At 46.1% G+C, this 16,961-nt stretch overlaps 1 pseudogene; it reads left to right on the forward strand.

Moving 5' to 3' along the window:
- Positions 1–1,242: 1,242 nt before the first annotated feature.
- LOC138510767 (uncharacterized) lies at positions 1,243–2,225 on the forward strand (annotated as a pseudogene).
- Positions 2,226–16,961: the final 14,736 nt, after the last annotated feature.

Raw genomic sequence — 16,961 nt, forward strand, 5'->3', positions numbered from 1 at the left:
CCGCTCATGCCCCGTGTGTCTCTATCCCTCCCACCCATCCCCACTCATGCCCCATGTCTGTCCCTCCCCCCACCCCCTGCTCATGCCCCGTGTGTCTCTCCCCTCACCCCCTACTCATGCCCCGTGTGTCTCTAGAAATCCCACCCACCGCCCGCTCATGCCCCTAGCCCTCCCACCCACCCCCCGCTCATGCCCCGTTTGTCTCTCCCCTCCCACCCACCCCCCGCTCATGCCCCGTGTGTCTCTATCCCTCCCACCCACCCCCCGCTCATGCCCTGTGTGTCTCTATCCCTCACACCCACCCCCCGCTCATGCCCCGTGTGTCTCTCTCCCTCCCCCCACCCCGCTCATGCCCCGTGTGTCTCTATCGCTCCCGCCCACCCTCCGCTCATGCTCTGTGTGTCTCTCTCCCTCCCCCGCACCCCCGCTCATGCCCCGTGTGTCTCTCCCCTCACCCCCTACTCATGCCCCGTGTGTCTCTAGCCCTCCCACCCACCCCCCGCTCATGCCCCTAGCCCTCCCACCCACCCCCCGCTCATGCCCCGTTTGTCTCTCCCCTCCCACCCACCCCCCGCTCATGCCCCGTGTGTCTCTATCCCTCCCACCCACCCCCCGCTCATGCCCTGTGTGTCTCTATCCCTCACACCCACCCCCCGCTCATGCCCCGTGTGTCTCTCTCCCTCCCCCCACCCCGCTCATGCCCCGTGTGTCTCTATCGCTCCCGCCCACCCTCCGCTCATGCTCTGTGTGTCTCTCTCCCTCCCCCGCACCCCTGCTCATGCCCCGTGTGTCTCTCTCCCTACCCCACCCCCGCTCATGCCCCGTGTGTGTCTCTCCCTCCCCCCCACCGCCGCTCATGCCCCATGTGTCTCTCTCCCTCCCGCTCACCCCCCGCTCATGCAGGAGTAGCACCCTGAAGACAGACTCAGTATAAAGCAATCACAGAGCAATGTTCGCAGTCTCTTTTTGCTCTTCTCTATCATATACATTCTTCATTCTTTTTGTCTTAGCAAACGTGGGTGACTTATAGTTCAAGGCGCGCAAATAGAACATGTATTTCCCTCAAATATATAACATTTCCTATTAGATTCGTATACACTGTATGATCCATTCCAGCGACTCCTGGAAAGAGTTTAAGGAATGTTGGCAGGATTTTCCTCAAGGACTTGCATAGTTCGTTCTCTTCCTGCCATTGCCGGCACCACTTATTCTATCTCCGTGCTCTATCCCTCCACCAAATGATCACGACTGCATTTCTTCTCCTGCCTCTCAGAAGTCGAGAAATGTACGGCTGCAATGGTGATTGCCAGCTGGGCCAAACGTATGTGTGCTGCATGGCTCTGGAGGGTGGCAGACTTCATGAGGCTGATTGCCTTTGAGTGTGGGAAATTGCATACTGGTATCTTTCCGTGAGTTCATGGGATGGAAGCAATGGGTCTACAAATACGAATTCCACCTAACTCCTCTGCCAGCCTGCTTGTCCTCAGGGCCATATTTCACCTTGGTGACCAGAAGACTAAGTGGACTGATTTTCTTCTAGCGTTCCTGGACGGCATCCACTGTAGTGAATTTCACGAACTGGAGCTCAAATGGTCACTACCTCATATAGAGCCCGTTGATTTAATTTTATTCCCAGCTGGCAGTGTTGCAGAGATCTGGCTTACCAAGACTGACAAGTTCAAAAGCTTTCAGAGCTTGCTTGAAAATGAGACACACAGTGCCACCAGGTTGAGCAAAATAAAGCTGCCTTTCGACTGGTCCAAACACTCCGTTTCATTACTCATTTTCACAAAGTACACGCCCTGGAATTGAAATATTTCAACAAGGGCTCACAAAATCGGTAGCCAATCTCAGGTTTTGATTCTCCAAGTCCTTGTGCTGGTGAAGGACTTGGGTGTCTCCTACCCATTAGAAGCCCACTCTCTGGAGTATCTCTGGAGTGTCTGAGATTTGGGGCTTCGTTTTCAGCTGTCTAGACTTGCCCTCCCTGGTGAAGATAAAAAAAAAACATCCGGGGCATGATTCTGAATCACCGGACAAAGCTCGCCCTTCAGAGTCGATGGTGATGCTTGTACGACTTAATGAAGAGCGGGACGCCAAACCTCCAGATGCTCAGTTCACACCAGCCACTCCCACAATGGTGGGAACGGGGCTACGCTGGACTGAGTGAGGCTTTCATGCAGTCCTGCCTTTGCATACAACACACCTACACTTGATTACTGTAACCTCAAGGTTGGAATACAGGGTATGACGCAAACGTCTAATGACCATTCAAGTAGATACTTTGTGGGGCTGAAACACTTCACCATTGAGGGATTCTAAGTGGTGCTTCTGTCATGAGAGGGAAAGCTGTTGAACAGAGAATGGATGTTTTTTTTACTACTTGTTTTTTCCTAATTGTTTCTTGAATGTGGCCACGGCCGTCAATGTCAATACATATAATAACCTCAGTGACTAGGGCCGGGGATTTTAATGTGGTGTTGGATCGTGCTCAGGACCAGACGGGGCATCATCCGCGCTTGTATACTAAGTGTTCTGTTAAACTCCGGGGCATGCAGGACGTGTGGCGACCGGCGGATGTTTGGCGAGTGCGTAATCCAGAGGTAAATCAATTTACACATTACTCTGCGCCACACAGCTCGGCTGCACGCCTGGATTACTTTCTGGTGTCCGCAAGTCTTTTGGGACAGACGACCGAGGTGGAGGTTTTGGCTCGCACTCTATCTGATCACGCTCTGGTTGTATTAGCAGTCCGGTTGAGGGGACGGGCTGAGGGGAGGCCGCCGTGGAGATTCAAAAGTGACAAGCTCACGGATATGGTTTTTAGGGAGGAACTGGGGAACGCTATTGATAGTTATTTTGAGATGAATGAGGCGTTGATATCTTCGGTTGGTATCCTGTGGGAAGGGTTTAAATGTGTGATACGGGGGAGAGTATTGCTAAGGGGGCTGGTATACTGAAAAGGATACGTAAAGATTTGGTGAAGAAGGAGGAGGAGATACGTGCCTTGCAGGAGGCTGCTCCTGTCCCTTCCAAAGCTCAGCAGAGAGAGATAATGAGAAACCTTCAGGAATTCCATGCATTGGCTCAGCAGGAGATTAAATATCTGTGGGATAGGTCGGACCCTCGGAGGTATTGTGAGGGTCAGGCTCCGGGTAGATCGCTAGCTAAAGCCACGTGCTCAAATACCTCGGGAGGCAGAGTGGCGGTAATTACGGATGAGGGTGGACGAATCATTTCGAGGATGAGGTGATACTTTGTGAGTTCCATACATTTTACATTCGCCTGTAAGCTACCCAGTCTCATGCCTCGAAGGCGGATATCGATGCATAACTCGATCAGGTGGGTTTGTTTTGGTGCTTAGAGGAACAGAGAGAGTGGTTAAACAGACCGGTGACACTAGATGAGGTGAAGGGGCCATAAAGTCGCTGCCTAATGGAAAGTCCCCGGGCCCGGACGGGTTTACCTCTGAGTTCTATAAGGGTTTTGCTGACAAATTGGCACCCTATGTGTTGCGGGTATACCAGGAAGCGGTGATTGCAGGTCGTCTACCGGAATCTCTCAGGGAGGCTTTGGTGGTAGTGCTATTGAAACCAGGAAAGCCTGAGGGGGATTGTTCCTCGTATCGCCCGATATCCTTGACTAACTTGGATAATAAGATCCTGGCCAAAATCTTAGCGTCCCGTCTAGCACCACTGATGTCCATGCTGGTTAGGGCTGACCAAGCGGGCTTTATCCCTGGATGGTCGATGCTGGTTGGTTTGAGGTGAATGTTTGGGTTGATGGCCGCCCTGCCGAGCACGGATCCAGCTGCTGCAGTCTTATTAGATGCCACTAAGGCTTTTGATTCTATTGAATGGCCGTTCTTATTCACGGTCCTGCGTAGATTGGGTCTGGGGGGGTTCTTCCTGGCTTTAGTTTCACTATTATATGAGAAGCCGGTTGCAAGGGTGAGGGTCAATGGGCAGATGACTACACTGATCCCGCTTGAAAGAGGAACACGCCAGGGGTGCCCTTTGTCCCCCTTATTGTTTGCTCTGGCGATAGAGCCTTGGGCCGAGAGAGTGAGGGAGTTCCATATTCATAGGTGGATTCAATTACATACTCATAAAGTGGTGATTTCGCTGTATGTGGATGATATGGTCTTTTTCCTGCGCCACCCTGAGGTTAATTTAAACCCAGTCATGTTAGATAATCAGCAATTTGGTGAACTCTCGGGGCTCAGGGTGAACCCTGGTAAGTCGGTGATATTTCCATTGACGGACGGGCTGGTTCGCTTTCAGGGTGGGTGGGGGTTTCAGTGGGATATGCTTAGTACTCGGTACTTGGGAATTACCTTAGCTAGGTCCGAGGAGGAGGTGTTTCGCAGTAACTATGGAGTGGTGCTTCAGCTGGCCAAGGAAGCAATGCAAAGGTGGGCTTTACTCCCGCTCAACCTGTTTGGTAGGGTCTCCGTAGTCAAGATGACCATTCTGCCTCGTTTCTTATATGTGTTTCTTAATGTTCCCATCCGGATACCTAATAAGTTTTTTCAGGACCTCAAATCGGCAGTGATTTGATTTCTTTGGGCTGGAGAGCAGGCGCGAGTGGCATGGGATAAACTCATTGCACCTGTCCGTAGTGGGGGTCTGGTCTTGCCCGATTTTGAATTATATTACTAAGTGGCCCAGACTAGCTATTTAAGATACTGGTATGGGTTGGCGGCTGAACATAGACATGTTGAGATAGAGCGGTCAATTGCATCCCCGGCATTGCTGAGGTCAGTTATTCTGACGGCTCAGGTTCCCTCTGGGGTGGCCAGGAACTTGGTGGAGTTAACGTGCAGAGCTTGGTCCCGGTTGGAGCATGAATCTAGGGATGGCATACTTTATTCACCAGAACTCCCGGTTATATTTATTCCGGGGGTGCCCGTGACCAGTGAAGCAAGCTATGTTGCCTTGATGAAGCGGGTGGGTCTCACCAAATTTGCGGATTTGTTTCCGGATGGTAAATTCATTACTATTGATCAGCTGAAAGGTAAGGGGGCTCTATCATCGCTGGATGTATTTCAGTACTACAGGCTTCGGGTGGTGCTACGGCGACTCTTTCCAACTTTTCCTGAGCAGCCTCAAGCGGCAAAACTGTTAGATAGGGTGGTAAGGGGAGACCTGGATCGGGGGTTACTTTCAGAGCTTTATGCAATGGTGTCAGAGAACAAGTCACTGTCTGCACTGTCGTCAAGGACGGAGTGGGAAAAGCTGCTGGGTAGGGAGCTATCGGAAGATATATGGTTGTACTGTTGTGAAGGCACGAGAAAAGGGGCTATTAACACACATTTTAAACACAAATTTTAAACTTGTTCATTTTAAATTCTTACATCAGTATTCTTACTCTCCGGTTCAATTGCATCAGTATTTCCCTCACAGGTCTGCGGCCTGTATTAGGTGTGGGTATGAACCTGTGGGATTTCTCCATGTGGCATGGGAATGTGCATCAATTTTCCAATTTTGGGGGGGAGTGTTTGATGTGATAGGGCAGATTGTGGGTCAGCGGTATAATCCGAACCCGCTGATGGGTTTGCTGGGATACACTGCCCAGGTACCGAAAGGGTTTCGAAAGCTGATAAGCCTTCTGTTGATCCTAGCCAAGCGTAGGGTCGCTATGGGGTGGGGTAAAAGTACCGCCGCAATGATTGCTCAATGGTCTCTCTCAGGACATTATGTATTGCAACGACATGGAAGTGAGATGGGGCGTGCTGAAAGGGAGGAACTGGGGTGACACTAGAATGTGGGATGCATATACGTCATACCTCCTTAATTGGAGCGGCGGGGGGTCAAGCACTGCACTATTACGGAGTCTTCGACTTTATCACCACTAGACTAAGGGGCCCGACCGCTGTGTGATGTGTATTATGACTATGTGGCCCTGGATTATTGGAACATTCGGGAAGTGGGAGGGATTGTACTGAACTGTGCTCCTCTCCTTATGATGTGTGGGTTTCGGGATTTGCTTCTGTGTGGTGAATACTTCTCATTGTTGCATTATGTGGTTCACTTACCGTGTACTTTGGTCCGACTCAAAATGTGAGGAACATTTATGTGCCATGTAGGGAGGTGGGTGGGGGCGAGGGGTGGATGGGCTGGGGATTGGTTTGAAGTTGCTGTTTATGCAAAATCTCAATAAAGAAAATAAAAAAAATAAAAAAAGAAACCTCAGTAACTAGACACCTGACATATTCCTGGGGATTAGGCGCAGCCTTTTCTTTAAATGAATGCAGTTGTCCTGGCCATGAGCAGCTGACTTTGTTGTACCATAGGACCCAGCGCTCATCTCGGGATGTCAATGCACTCCCCCTTGTTGCATCACTCGCTGCTGGAAGGATTTCTAAAGAATGCACCATTCAGTTTGATTCTCCTGCCATCAACAGTGCACCTGCCATCTGACCAGCTTAATACTCCATGCCTTGCTTACACTGTGGAACAGTCTCTCGAATTAAATCCCCAACGACTGTCATTGTCACAGTCTATCTGTATATACCACTACGCCTGCGGGCAGCTCACCTTGCATCTCCATCCAATAATCTTAGCGCCCCGTTATTTTGTTCTGGCATATTTTGGCCCACAAAGCTCCATCATACCTGTCAAAAACCTTTGCTACACAGGAGCGAGAGAGAGAAGAGCTGCTGGAAAGCAGAATATCATGGCTACTGGCAATGCTGATGGCATGAAATTGAAAACGGACAATTTGCTAATGTAAGTGACCTTCTGCAATTTAAAGAACTGGACAGGGGTTTTACATGAATTGGGCCAAACCGGAGATACCTTTGAAATCACATGCTTTCATTCTGTTTTGGAGCACAGTGAGCCTTCCTTTGTTCCTGCTCAGCTCCATGTTTGCCTCCAGCTGATATATTCCAAGCAGCCTCGCTCCCTGCAACTTCATTCCCTCGAACCTCATTCCCTCAAACCGCATTTCTACACCACCTATACTCTGGCAACTACCATACCCTCTTACCGAATGTTCTCTTGGCAAGACCATACTCAACCCACCAATTCATCGCCATCCATGCACAGCTAGCCAAACGGCCCATACCTGTGTGGCATCACAACCCAAGCCCCAACAACCCTCAAGTCCTGCTCCCTCACTCTAGGCATTCTACCAAGCGAGCGGTCCATTGCCAGCAAATACGCATGACCCGCTCTGCTTTCTCTTTTTCAATTATATCCCTTTGAGCTCTCTCACCTCTGCCCACCACACACTACCCCATAGCACTACGATGCCTACACTCTGCCTATAGATCGCACCACTCCCACACCACTTCACACTGCCACGCTATTCCAGTACTCCACAAAAGCATTCCACACCGCCAACACAACACCCTACACCTCCACACCCCTACACTTCCCCATGCCTACACTTCCAAATACAGACTCCACATCACAACTCTATTCCACCAACCAATCCGCATGCCTCCACCTCCACACATACACTCTATACCACCACTATAAACAATCCCACCACTTTACACCACTGCACCACCACTCTACACCACTACACCAGACCACCAGGCTTCACCATCACTCCACACTCCATGTCACAATTCTACTCCATTCCACCACACTAACACATCACCACTTTAGCCCATCATCACACCACCACACTGATACACTTCCACACTCAAACACATCCAAACCCCAACTGCCACATCTCCCTCCACAACACCATCTTAAACCACTACTACACATCTCAACTATCGCTTCACACCTCCATAACAACTCAACAATACTCATAATTGGATTATTCCCACCTTGAAATGCATCACTCCAAAGAAACCTTTAAGAATCAAAAAAAGAAGAAACTTAGCAAAATGGTTCACTCCCAAAAGGAATGGTCTGAAAATGAAAAACTGTAAATTGGAGAAAATCTTGCAGAAAAACAGCCTGCAAACAAACACATTTGCGTCCGATCAACAACTACTCTTCTACAGAGGAAAAGTCATCAAAGTCAAAAAGCACACAACTTCCAATGGATACAGCCAGCACAGCAAAGCCAATAGGTAATGTTTAAGAACCTTCAAGAGTTCAAAATCTAGTCAACTTGCAACACAACCGTCACTTCAACTCAGCAACTCTGAACTCCGATTGCAGTCCACTTCAACAAATAGATCCTCCAATTCTAAGAGCACCTGAATAATGAAGGATGGAAGACTTCACACCTCACCAACAACACACTACCCACTTTTCTATCCCTCTATCAAACCTCCCCTTCTACCTGTTCTCTGACCTGTTCTCTGAAGAGGACCTTCAGCATTAATGACTCCTGCAGCCTTACAGGATCTCTGAATGATCCGTCCCTTCGCCACTTATACAAATCCATCACAAAACATCTGGCACTGATGACTTTATTCCTATCTTTCCTCAATTATTCCATCAACACCTGGATGGAATTCTATTGAAATCTGCTTTCATCAGACCACTGCTCAAAAAAACACAACCAACCCAAATGACCCTGCAAACTACCATCCCAACATAAGCACTACTTTCATTGGAAAAGTACTGGAACATATAAAAGATATATGGCTAACTCTGTGATGTCATCCACGCAAACAACTTCCTGAGTGATGCTCCCAATGTCTCCAAGCCATCTGGGGTCACAGAATCGGCTTTGTGTTCAATCTAGAACACATTCAAGAGTAGCACTAATAAAACTCAGCGCACTCATCCTTCTGCATTTCTCAGCTGCTTTCCGCACCATTAGTCACAAAATCATTCTAAAGAGATTGGGAGATATTGGAATTAAAGGAACAGCTTTATGCCGGAAGACTTTTTCGCTCATTGGTAGTGCAGACTTCATTATATTGGGCCCCTACAAATACCAGCATCCCCCACTGACCCAGGAGTACCCCACGGATACACACTGTCAACTGTTCACCTCAGCAGGTACCTGACATCCTTGCAGGACCTCTTCAAATGCTCTGGCCTCACCTGCTGCACAACACAGATGGCCCACACATAATCTATAAACCTCAGAATATTCTGTCAATAAGCCTCAAGAGCTAACATCATGCCTTGCACTGGTGGGCACATGGATAATCGCAAACAGACTAACACACTCAACTTTTCCAAAAATCGAACTGCTGAACTGTAATCCAACTCCTTGTAATACCATCTTAATCCCCGGCCTAGTGAGAGGGGAGCATCCGCAATATCATCCTCCATGGTAAGGAGTCTCGAACCACCATGCACAATGCTCTCACACCTGAACCACAATGGGTGTGTCATTATTAGAAACTGCTTTTTCCAATTGTTCACTCTACGAAGCATCATACACTTCTTAACATTCACCCACAGAACCATGGCTATGATATACCTAGTGACGTGACCACACAACAAGACTCTATCTAAGAGTCCCAGACTACTTCCTCAGAAAACCACAAAGTCTAAACTGTAGCACCCAAACTACTCCTCTGGGAGAAAAAGGTTTGAACACATCTTCAAAGCATTACACCCACACTTCAAACAGGAAAAGGACACATTTCAAACCCTATGCATCACCCACTGCCTCTACCATGTATAGTGCCCACTATCTTTCTGATGCATGTTCCAAAGGTACACTACCTCAGGACACTGATCTGCAGCAATGCAGCACTAGGCGTAGTCCCAAATTTCATAAGGAAATGGCAGGGAAGATCTTAATGTTCTCTATTGGCCACACCACCCTGGAACAACCTACCTAAACATCTCTGCATGGAAGAAAATGCCTGACACTGAGGAAATAGTTCAAGACATGACTTTTCAATTAACCAAACTGGAGACAGAGCAATGAACTAAAAGCCACACAACGTCTGCATGAACCAGACGTCCACATCGGGTCCCGTGAGGGAACCTCGTAATAGTGCAGAATGCGTTTAACGGCGCCGGTGCCGTTAAACGCATTCCGCACAACTTGTAATGAGGCCCACGATGTCTAGCCTGCCTATCAGACACTATATATTCAGACCAACCTAACAGACCTCCTGACCTTGTAACCAATGCTCACAACCCACTCCTCTCACCCAAAAGAAATATGGGTATCACAAGTCAGAAATCAGTTTCTCAGTTGAAATACCCTTTAACGCTCACATCGAAATCTTGATTTAAATCTGAAGCCTATAATTCAACCAATACAAACTACTGAATATTTCAACTCATAAGCCACCCACTGGATTGTAGATCCCCAGTTCTGCAAGACACTGAAGCAGAACTCAATCCCTCTATCAAATTAAGGATTCTACATCTAAGACCCACTATGTGACCAAACCCTAACCCCACATTAACCTCCCATCACTCAACTAACTACTCCCTATTAAAATCTTGCAATCCCAACCTTCATTCACCCTCCTCAGATGACCTTGTAGATCGAGTGTACAAAACATACTTATATCTTTATCCTCTATCAACAACCCAAACTATCATTGCTTGCAACCAAGAGTCTGCCATTATGGCTAAACCTCTCTGGTATATACCCTCTACAAAGACCATGGGCTCTTCCAAGCTGCGCTCATCAAAGCAAGAGAGTTTCAACAACTGCATTTTCTCCACCCCACAAACACCCCCCATCCCTTTATCCTAGAAAGCCATTAACAGTGAAACCAACATTATTGGCAGAAAGGAATTACATGAGACGACTTACCTCAATTTACCTTCACTCCACACCAACCCCACACTACACACTAACCCCACATCACCACATCAGTATACTCCTATTCGTCTACATCACAACCCACTTCAAAATGTACAGACACCACTCTACCCAACCTGACCACTCTACACCACTACTACACCAAGTCACTCTACTCCACCACAGTAATACCACCAATGCACTTCTTAGAACCACACCACTACTCAATACCACACCATCACACCACCTCAGAACACCACCATCACAAGCCAACAACTCTACACCTCCACACCACTTTGTTTCCACTCCCTGATCATCACACCCCAAACCACCACTCCGACCACCACTCCACACAACACCACCACATCTCTCTACACCAGCGCTCTGCACCATTGCTCCAAACCACCACTCCACCCCATCAATATACACCTCCATGTCACTCATCCACTCCACTCCACAAATCCAACCCTCCCACCTCTTAGAACCCCAACCCCAACATTCTGCACAACCACTTTACATCAACCCATGCCACCACCCTACACCACTCCACTCCACACCACCACTCTACACAATCATTTCACATCACCACCATTCTACATCACTACTCCATCCGAACATGCCACTCCACCACCTCACTCCCTACTTCATGGCACCACCACCACACCCACACACCACTACATATCCACACTCCTATGCCTGCATACCCCTGACCATCACACCCTTAACCACCACTCCACACTGCAACACAACACTGCCACTCCACACCACCAACATTTCAAAGCACCAATGTCTACGTGACTCCCTGCCACCATTTCATACCAAGCAACAACACCTCACCAGCATACCTCAACACATTCAATCACCACACAAGCACTCAACCACTGCACACTACCACAACACTCCTCCCTCACTTGCAAGTTTCCACACACCACACCCCCACTCAACACCACCATTCCACACCACAACACCACTCTACCCCTAAACCAACACTTTAATCTACCACTGCACATTAGTAACAACCCTCCACACCATCCCCACCACCAGTCTGCACAACTGTACAATTTGTTATGCCTACAGAGGTACACCAACTCCTACCTCAAGAGTGGTTGACCCAATGATGATTTCGGAATGGCTTCAGAATTGGTATGAGCATGAGATCATATGGGGCCAGAAATTGCAGTGGTGTACACCAAAAAAACTGATTGGGTCAAGAATAACAATTGTATGCAAAAGACAGATAAGTCTCCTGCAGATTATCTAGATTGTTTGAAGATTGAGATCGCCCACTATTCAGACATATACAAACCAGTTGAAACAGCTCATGAAATGGTAGCAACAGCTTTTGTCCAGGGGTTAATTCAGAAACTTCAGCAGCAGCTGAAGACAATTTGGGTGGGGTGGAAAACTAAGCCCCTCATGGAACTGGTGGTGGTTGCTATCATTGTGTTTCAAGTAAAAAACAAAAGACCGAAATGACAGAATACAAATGAATGTCTCTTCAATTGCAGCATCTAGAATGAGAATGAACATGTGAATGCAAAAGTAGGAGGTGGGCTGCCATTGAATCTTAAAGGACCCCGATATAGGGGGCAAAGGATGGAGAAGCGGTGCCCAGAATCATCAACATTCAAAGGGATTGCAAACTGGGTTTGTAACAGGAAACATTGCACCCCAGTTTGAGTGCCCTTACAGGCCGCAGCTTCAAGCTGGCAGAACTCCCATTTCCCCTTGTTTCCCAAAATGAACGCACAACAATTTTAGCCTCAAACAATGTGAGAAGGTTTGAACAGTCAAGAGAAATCTGATGATGACCATCTATACAGTAATACCCTAGTCCAAGATAGCACTTTTGTTGAATGTGAAATTGTAGTGAACAGTGTGGTATGTTCAGTAGATACGGGAGCACATTGTCAAGCAATCCGATCAAAAGATTTATCAAATGTGCTACTTTCCTCTACTACCATTAAATCTGTTGGTATTTCTAATAATCCTGTGATTAATACTGTTGCTGCACCTTCTCAGTGACTTAGGGTCCCATCTGAGATAAACATGCATTTCTCCTGAAGCCGCTCTCCCCAGTGAATTTGTTGGGGTGAAACATATGTGTAAATCAGGGCATGCAATTCAATATTCTTCAGAGGGACTTTTTCTAGACATTTCCATGGAAAAGGAAAAGGAAATGATTGCAACCTTGAAAACAGAATTGATAGCAGTACAAACTAATGAAGAAACATTGTCTCATTTGGAAGTGTTAGCTTTCCAAGTTCCTAATGAATTCGGTCACACCATGCAAAGAAGGTGCATCTTATCATGAATGCTGAGGCAGTACAAATGAATGGTAACCCAATGAAACACTTACTACAAAAACCCAGATGTTGTTTAAAACCAGAAGCAGAAAAGGGCATCTCCTTAGTAGTAGAATCATAATTGCAACAGGAAATTAGTGTTCCAATGAATAGCCCATGCAATACCCCAAACCTACACATAAAGAAACCAGCAAGGGATACATATAGAGGGTAGCCAATCAATCTTTTAACTGAAGATTGTTCATTCAACATTTCTAACAATACATTGTTTACCATTCATTTTTATTCTCCATTTTTTCCACAAATATTAGATTGTAGGTTTGAGTGGGGAAAGGGTGCATATAAATAACCTATGTTTCGTAGATTAATGTTCATTAAATGTAACTATTTTTGTCAATTGGCTTTCAACAAGCTTTTCTGTAACCACGCCATGATACCTCACGGTCTGGCCGTGTAATAAATGTAATGAATAAATAAATAAATTTGGGAACCCTCACCCTGCATTTTGCTTGAAAGAAATGGTAAGAAATGTGTAGTTATAAATATCTGCACTGGGACATTGTTCAGTAAAAACATACAGAACTCATATCAATTTGTAGGTTATATCTGTTCAGTAAATTAAGTGGTTTTACCTTCTTTTCTTGTGGTCCAAAATCCACCAACCATACCTCCTTGTGTTCCACCAATGGCTAAACCTTTTACTGTTGTTGATTTGTGCTCTGCTTTCTTTTCTATCACAATAAATCCAGATAGTTAACATCTATTCACCTTTATTAATTCTATCTGGCAGCATATGTGGACTAGGCTTACCAATGGGCATACAGGAAGCCCAACCTTCTTCTCTGAAATTATGAAAAAAACCTTCATGACAAACAATTTCCAGGGGTGCAATATTGGTACAATGTATGTATTGTCTACTGGTTGCATTGCACTCAGTTCTGGCTTGTAAGCAAGACACATTAGTGTTCTTAAGAGCACTCACAGAAAGGGGGCAGATGGGCTCCAAGCAGAAACTCCAATTGTGTAAGCAGAAAGTGCCCTATTTGGGGCATGCTATTTCAGCTGGCACTGGGAGTCTAACAAACACCTGTGTTTGAAACTATTCTAAAACAGCTACACCAACAACATACAGTCAAAGGAGTTTTTTCTGTATGAAACTGGATTCTGCAGGCAGTGGTTAACGGGTTAAGCTAACGTGGTAGGCTCTGTACAAGAAATTACATACTTGTACACACAAGAGCCCAAAGTATGGACGCTGGTAGTAGAGGATGTGTCCATTTCTTTTGTACTGCCATGAAAAAAGGGACATGCACAAGCAGTGTTGATGCAAAACCATGGTTGTGAGCATCGACCGATTACATATTACAGCACTGCATTAAGCACAGTCACAGCCAGACAGCTGCCTTGTTTGTGAATGTTCACAGCAGCTTTGGTAGCTGTACAATCTCCTGAGAATGTGGTATTAGTTTCATCCCTCTTTGTAGCAGTGCCCAACACAGTAACTGCATTACACATTAAAAATGAAATCACAACATTTATACGCATCCTGCATTAGAAAATATGAACTTGTTTGAGTAATTCTGTGAAAACACATTGACACAATATTTAGTTTTGATTCCTTCCTCATTGTTGTTGAGTTCTGACAGTCGGTTAGCCCCATGTTTGCTTTTTAGTAACAGCAGTTCTTACTAAGCCCCAGAAAGATGTGTTTGAAACCCCATAATAGAACCTAGAAGAAGAATATAATGAGGGTGGGTCATGTTTGAAAAATGGAAAAGGAAAGTGAAAATCAAGATATGCAACATATAACGTAGACAAATTAATCAAAAGCACTCAACTCCCTGATGTATTCTCTTCTCAGGTTACTGAATTAGTTGCATTGACATGAGCATGTACTCTAGCCAAAGGGAAAAGGGTCACAATATTTATTAATTTGTGTTTTGCCTTCAACATTGTGCATACTTATGGGATCAGAGTCAGCTGATCGCCATTGATCTTTTTGCCACATTTTGCATGCAATTTTTATGGGGGGCAGGCCAGCATGACCTTTTCCCACATGTTCCTATTTCTTCCTCACTATCACAAAATCCAAAATAAAATGTACCCTAACCTGCCCCCCCTTAAAAAAACAATGCAGAAAATACAGTAAAGCAGCTGTTTCATCAAATTTGGTGAAACAATGTAACCAAGTGTATGGATCCCTGATTATGGGTTACTCTGGAAGAAAAGGGGCATTTTTACTTCAGCAGGCAAATTGCTCAAGAACACCACACATTATTATTCTCTCCTCTGTTCATTAATGGTGTCACAAGCAACCACTGTTTCTGATACAGCATTGGAGGAAGCTGACCTTTCTCCTGTTCCGTTGGCAGAAAGACTGCTTCCTCAAATGCAAGTGCAGTCACTTACCCTCTCTGTATATTTCCTTGCTGAACTTGCAAAATACAAGAACGAGCTACAGATGTAGAGAAAAATGCATTGAGCAAGGCAAGATGTGGCCTCGCAACAGACAAACCTAAGGGATGGGGTCTTTTTAGTAGTGCCCAAATCTCTCGTACATTATTTTGCATGTTGCATGAATGGAATTATGCAGCTAGGCAAAGGGTGAGTGTGGTGGCTCGGTTATGGAATGTATGGTATGCGCCAGGTTGTTCGCCAGTGACGGAAGTTATGTAAGTAATATTTGATAGCACAAGTAATGACGAGGGCGTGCAACCTTTGCCATGGGCACAATTCACCAAAATTCAGTGTAAATCTGTACAGTTTACAAAGACAGTGGGAATCCTATCCTACCCCCAAAGCAAACACACAAGTGGCCGTGGAGGTGTTATCGAGGGATTTCATTCCAAGTCTCAGAGTGCCATTGAGCACAGGGACCATGAAACACACTTCAAAGGGGAAAATAATTCAGGGGTTCTTTAATGAGATAAATATTAAGGAAAATCTCCACTGTTCTTATCAATTGTTGGGGGTAGTGGAAAGGCAAAACAAAATCTCAAAAATCTGTTCATACAGTGGTTTGAAGTGGCCAGGAGCAGCACTGCTTGTATTTGAGGCACTGCAAATAGAAAAACACGAGTATGAGCCCATATGAGATCCTTACTGGCATTTGTATTTGTATTTGTATTGGACATTTGTATGGCACCTATACACAAGTATTTCCAGGCTCCACAAGATAAGTTGGGGGGGCCGGGGGCTTAGGAAAGAAGTAGAACAACAGAATGGTTATATTGGCCTTGTGGCAATCAAAACACCAAAGAAGGCCAAAGAACTTACCGGAATCACCCCCATTACCAGTGAGTGAGGGAAATGTGTGTGGAAGAATGCTACTTGGGGATGGTGGAATAGCCTAAGGTTTATTTCATTTTCATTAACCTAAATTGATGGGAGTCATTTTGTTTCTGAAAGGTAGGTCAGCTAATTAGACCCCACTTTCAAAATGCTACAAAATAATTGTGTACTCTTGTGCCTTGCTGTAACCAGCCTCCGGATATCTAAAGCACCGGATTATCAGGGGCACAGGGCATGGTCAAAGTTCACCTGTGAATCTCTGTCAGCTGCTGTGTCACAAAGTCCAAGTAGGCAGAGGTGGCATTTTAAGTGTCTGCACCACTCATCTAACCTCTGGTAATTGTATGCCTTAGACAGTCTGGTGGCATAAATCTTTAAGCATAAACCATGCCTGATTGCTGTTGGGTGACCGCTAAGGACACTCAATTATACAACATCATCAGTTTGATATCACACCAGTGTCAGCTCTGTGAGCAGGGCTTACAATGATTGGACTGATGAATATTGGTGTCTAGGTTGATTGTCAGCATAGCTGCCATGTGAAACAATATCCACGATGCTGCTCCTTTGATTATCCAACGGGAAAAGTCACAACTTTTCCCAGGGAATAGAAGCATCGCCCAGGAGATTTCCTGGGAACGGTGCTCTGGAGGGAGTATTGACATAACCAAGCCAGCCTTACAGCAGGCTGCTGATCAATGGGGTTGAAGCAAGCAGGTATGGGAA

Source organism: Ambystoma mexicanum, chromosome 6p, assembly GCF_040938575.1.
Source record: "Ambystoma mexicanum isolate Mex_15411 chromosome 6p, UKY_AmexF1_1, whole genome shotgun sequence".
NCBI lineage: Eukaryota > Metazoa > Chordata > Amphibia > Caudata > Ambystomatidae > Ambystoma > Ambystoma mexicanum.